Source organism: Colobus angolensis, unplaced genomic scaffold (genome assembly GCF_000951035.1).
Source record: "Colobus angolensis palliatus isolate OR3802 unplaced genomic scaffold, Cang.pa_1.0 Scaffold19, whole genome shotgun sequence".
NCBI lineage: Eukaryota > Metazoa > Chordata > Mammalia > Primates > Cercopithecidae > Colobus > Colobus angolensis.
The window spans coordinates 11,623,884-11,629,867 of NW_012115043.1; the positions used below are offsets into that span (position 1 = coordinate 11,623,884).

The 5,984-nt window shown below is 38.4% G+C and overlaps 2 pseudogenes across 1 annotated transcript; one reads left to right on the plus strand and one right to left on the minus strand.

Annotated features, from left to right (window-relative positions):
- Positions 1 to 5: 5 nt before the first annotated feature.
- On the minus strand, positions 6 to 466 carry LOC105510598 (annotated as a pseudogene). Its single transcript, XR_001001585.1, has one exon. The product of XR_001001585.1 is annotated as a 40S ribosomal protein S24 pseudogene (transcript).
- A 1,315-nt stretch (positions 467 to 1,781) lies between these two features.
- Positions 1,782 to 2,558, plus strand: LOC105510599 (annotated as a pseudogene).
- The last annotated feature ends 3,426 nt before the right edge of the window (positions 2,559 to 5,984 follow it).

Genomic DNA, 5,984 nt, shown 5'->3' on the forward strand with positions numbered 1-5,984 from the left:
GTAGCCTTTACTGCAGCACCTTTACTCCTTAGGCTTTTTGCCAGCACCAACATTGGCCTTTGCAGTCCCCCTGACTTTCTTCATTCTGTTCTTGCGTTCCTTTCGTTGCTTTCTTGAGGTCTTTTTCTTCTCATACAGGCCATGTCTTGCAAGTCGATGTTTGGGTTCATTTTTCTTTGCATAATCCAGGGAGTCATAAATCATGCCAAAGCCAGTTGTCTTGCCACCACCAAAATGAGTTCTGAATCCAAATACAAAGATGACATCCGGTGTGGTCTTGTACATTTTGGCTAGTTTTTCCCGAATTTCTGTCTTAGGCACTGTTGCCTTCCTGGGGTGAAGAACATCAATGACCATTTGTTTCCTCTGAAGTAGTCGGTTGGTCATGAACTTTCTAGTGCGGATAGTTACGGTGTCATTCATGATGGCAGCCTATCTTCAGATAGTCAGGGAGGAAAAGAGCCACAAACTTTTTTAATGCATTGCACAACTCAATATTGTTGAGATGCTCATTCTTCTTTACCTAATCTATAGATTAATGATAGATTCAGCACAAATCCAACAAATCCTCTAAGTCTCACCTCTTGTCCCAGCCATAACTGTAGAGGCCAGTTTTGAGCATGCTTGAAACACCTGCATAGAAGTCTAAACTGCCAATGCCTCTCTTAGGCTTCTTTGATGTCAAGTGGTGGGATACCTGGAGGAACCCGGTTCACAACTCACATACAAGTGCCGTGAAGCTGTGGCCAACAATATAATGCATTCTTCTATCTCTCTCCTTTCTTGACTCACCCCCATTCCTAAGTCTCAGGATCATACCCACACGTAAACATTTTGTGCATCAGCCTTTGTCTCAGGATCTGCTTTTGAGGAATCCAGACAAGACAATAACTGATTCAGCAGACTTGAAAAAGTTGAATCTTATGCCAGCAGTGGAAAAATCCAAGAAGAAACTTGTAGCATAGAAATGCCAAAGGGCTCAGAAGTTAATGACACTGGGTACCTCTGGAAGTGGGGTGAAGACAGGATAAAAACAGAAAGACTTAAAAAAAACAGTTAGATTTGGAATCTCCTTACCAATTCCATTTATTAGAATGATAGCCTTAGTATCACCGTAGCAGAATTTTTGAGGTTTGTTCTCTCTAGTAAGAGGACTGAGGGCTATGAGACTTTAGGACAATTGAGGATAGAGACGTAGTGAAAATGTACATGCTGAATTTTAAAACCTCTCCTCTCCTTCTTCAGCCCTTTCACTTATTTTATTTCTAGAATGCTGGCAGTCAGCTTTAGATCCTCTAGACAAGAGATTAGAAGACTCTACACTAAGAAATCCAACTAGCCAGCATGCACAACTGATTTCCCCAAACGTGAAGTCCTGCAGCCCAGGTCTTAACCTGAATCAGGATGAGGGGGTGGTGGGTCGAGGTGGGGCTGTTGAAAGTGCCCCTGCTCGCCACATGCCTGCACATCCCACCCCCTCAGCTCTCCCTTGCCCTTCACTCATGGAAGTCTTCAGGCAAGTTTTTCACTTACAAGGGATGGCCTATCTTCTACCGAGACTCTGTGGATGTGGTTGGAAGTCCAGAGATAGTTGTTCTTTTACATGGCTTTCCAACATCCAGCTATGAATGGTACAAGATTTGGGAAGGTCTGACTTTGAGGTTTCATTGAGTGATTGTCCTTGATTTATTAGGCTTTGGCTTCAGTGACAAACTGAGACCATATCACTATTCCATATTTGAGTAGGCCAGCATCCTGGAAGCACTTTTGTGGCATCTGTCTATCAAATGGGGGTATCTTTCCTGAGACTCACTGTTTACTCCTTCTCTAAAAGCTGCCCAAAGATGGAGTTGTGCTGTCACCCATCCTCACGCAGCTGATGAACTCCTTTGTATTCTCTCGAGGTTTCACGCCAGTCTTTGGGCCATATACTCAGCCGCCTGAGAGTGAGCTGTGGGACATGTGGGCCGGGGTCCGCAACAATAACAGGAATTCATCACTGACAGTGTCTTAGAGTACATCAATCAGAGGAAGCAGATTAGAAAGCGCTGCGTGGGAGCTCTTTCCTCTGAAAGTATCTCCATTCATTGTATCTACGGGTCATTGGATCCTGTACATCCCTATCCAGAGTTTTTGGAGCTGTACAGGAAAATGCTTCTGCGGTCCACAGTGTCGATTCTGGATGACCGCATTAGCCACTATCCACAGCTAGAGGATCCTATGGGTTTCTTGAATGCATATATGGGCATCACCAAATCCTTCTGAGCTGGAAAGAGTAGCTTCCGTCTATTATTTCCCCTATTCCCTTATATGTTGTGTATTCCACTTAGGAAGAAACGTCCAAAAGATATCCTAGCCATCAAACGCTATTCTCTCACAAAGTCCACTTTACTCAAATTGGTGAACAGTATGTAGGAAGAAGCCAGCATGAACTCTAACTAAGGCTGACGTAATAGTCTATCTCCCTTTTTTTTGACATCTGAGCAAATGTACAGACTTGCCTTTGTTTTTGTGTTATTAGGAAATTCTGATGAGCACTACTACTTACTGATGCAGAAAGACGTTCTTTTGCCTGGAAGGCTTTTTAACACTTTGGACTTTTCTGAGGTATTTAGAAGTGCTAATTTCTGGTCCAGCCCCAATAGGAATTCTACAATGAGAAGTGGGCTTCTTTACCTGTCCTTCAATGGCTTTTTAAAAGTTCTTTAAGCAGCACAGAGCTGAGTCTCCTTTGTCATACCTTTGAATATAGTTTCATCAGCTGTTTTTAATTATAAACATTTTGTTAAAAGAGATACTTGTTTAAATAATGTAGTGTTCTAAGTATGATTTAGGACCATTATTTACCTACACATTACATATATTTTATAAGGATGTTAAACCGAAATATCCTTACTCTGTCAGAGTAGTGAACTTAATTAAACATGTTTCATTTCTGAATAAATTGAACTAAATCCAAACTATTTACAGAATTTCCTAAAATCACAGGACCTTAAGGACCAATAGCACCTGTGCCAGAGATTTACTATTACTAGCTGGGAAGACCAATTCTAACAGCAAATAACAATCTGAGACTCCTCATACCTCAGTGCTTAGAAGCATGTCTCTCTTGAGTTACCGTAGAAGGGAAGAGACTGTTTTGTAGTCCAAATCACACAGAATATACATTGATTCCTTTATGATGACTGCTTAACTTCCCATTGCCTGTGCCAGAGAGGCTTTCTCATGTAGCTGATTAATTCCTGTACTTTACAGACAGGAAAGTTCCAGAAACATGAAGAATTCTGAAAGATCTATGAGCAAATGGTGCTGAATACTTTTTTTTAAGCCACATTTTATTGTCTTAGTCAAAAGCAGGATTATTAAGTGATTATTTAAAATTCATATTTTTAAAATAGCAACTTCAAGTATAACAACTTTGAAACTGGAATAAGTGTTTATTTTCTATCAATAAAAATGAATTGTGACAAAAAAAAATCCAACTAGTCTAAGAGAAAAAAGTCCTAAAGATACTGGCATCGGGCCTGGTGCAGTGGCTCATGCCTGTAATTCCAGCACTTTGGGAGGCTGAAGTGGGCAGATCACTTGAACATCTCAAAACCCTGTCTCTACTAAAAATACAAAAATTAGCCAGATGTGGTAGCACACACCTATAATCCCAGCTACTTGGGAGGCTAAGGTAAGAGAATCGCTTAAACCTGGGGGACAGAGGTTGCAATGAGCCGAGATCACACCACTGCACTCCAGCCTGAGTGATAGAGCAAGACTCTGCCAAAAAAAGAAAAAGAAAAAAAAAAAAGATACTGGCATCAAGGTTTTCTCACATGAATGACTTAGTCAGAATACCACAGTCAGCAGGTCTCACCCATTTAGACAAATTTTCCAATCAGTTTTTTTAATCCCATTTTTAAATATGAATAAACAGCTATGAACTAGTAAACACCTAAGGAACTCTATAACATGACAGAAATCAAAACAACTAATAGAAAACAACAAAACTTGGAAGAAGTAGAGACAAAGCAGGAAGGTGAAACTTTAGAACTTCAGAAAGAAAAAAGAAACTATTATTAATAGCCTCTGAAATAAAAGGATTCATGAAATGAGAAGAGGTTTTGTGAAAAAAAAAAAAAAAGAACAAGGAACACTTGTCTTGGTTGTTTGTGCTGCTATAATAGAATAATGAGATTGAGTAATTTACTAAAGAATAGAAATATATTCTCTCATAGTTCTGGTGGCTGGGAATTCCAAGCTTAAGGTGCTAACAGGTTTGGTGTCTTGGGAGGGCCTGGTCTCCAATTCCAAGATGGGGCCTTGGAGTCTTCATCCTCCAGAGGGGAAGAATGCTGTTCCTCAAATAGCAGAAGAGAGGTGACTCACTCTCAGAAGCTCTTTTTACTCTTTTTATGGAGTAATTAATCCATTCATGAGTGCTCTGCCCATTTGGCCCCATCTCCCAACACTGTTACGTTGAGAATTAATTTTCTACATGAGTTTTGGAGGGGACAAAAACATTCCAATCGTGACATAACTTTTGAAAATGAAAAATGTAGTATATAAATAAAATTCAATAGAAAGCTCATAAGATAAAGTTGAGAAAATCTTTCTTAAAATAAAGCAAAAAAAACTTTAAAAATGAAGATGGAATAAATGAGAGAAAATACAAGATAATTATGTTACTTCTCCCTTATTAGATCCTACATTTGAATAATATGAATTCCAGAAAACAGTGGAGGACATGCAATATATCATTGTGAAATTTTAGAACATAGGATAAAGAAAAAAAAAATTTATAAGCTTTCGGAGAGGAGAGAGAGAATAAAACAAGCCACATATGAAGAATCAAGGATCAGATTTCACACTACCACCAGATGGCAGAAAACAATTGAGCAATATCTTTTAAAATCTTGAGCAAATATATTTTCCCACTAGATTTCTATACCCAACTAAACTATCAATAAAGAAAGGCTCTAGACCAAAGAAAATTTGGGCTTTCAGGAGCTCACAAAAATTACATCTCATGTACCTTTTCCCAGGAAGCTAGCTAGTAGATAATGTGCTGCACAAAAATAAAAGCATAGAGACGTTGGATCCAGGAAGAAAGAAGTCAAAGAAATTCTCAACACTTTGGTGAAATGAATTCCCAGGAATAGAGTGTGAAGTAGGCCTAGAGTGGGGCAGATCAGAAGATGCCAGGAGAGATTAATCCAAGTAAAGAAAACAATAGAACACCCTGCTGTGTCTGAATACAGAGAGGAAATATTTGAGGTTATTAGGGGAAAATAGAGGCTGAATTAGTAACAAATAGAAAACGAAACAAAAAAGAGGAAAGTATTACTTTAGGAAAAATAAAATTGTGCAAGACAGGGAAAGTAAAGATAGTATACTATGTCGTTCATATCTATAGGTTCAATGCTATGAATAACATTGAAATTGTCATACTAATTTAAACACAGTATTAATCTAAACAGAAATATGATATAATTATATTGAAGGGATCATGGGACAGAGAGTTTGTGTGAATGTGGGTGGTAGTAATGGTGGTGTGGTGGTCTGTGATAAAGGAATGGGAGATGATGAATAAGAGCTAAATCCTTGTTTTCCCTGTATGATACCTAAAATTGAAAATTCAGAAGGTAGGAAACACAAGACTGTTATATTTATATATGGAGATAAATTACAAAGAAACAGCTAAAATAAATGAAAGTGGTTGCTGTTGAAAAAGAGAAGAGGTGGTGGTCGAGGGTTGAATAGTAGGACTTTTTTGGAATAAGTCTCATAGAATTGTTTGATTCTATAAATTATGTGAAAATCTAATTTTGAAGAAAATAAAAACAAAACTTGGAAATAATTACAGAATTATGGTATATTTATTTTAAAAAAGCAAATGGGTAAATATAGAGTGAGGTTAAATTGGGAGGACAGGACTTGTCCTTTTCACCCAGGAAATCACAGACTCAGATGGAACACTGTGAAGAAGAAATCTC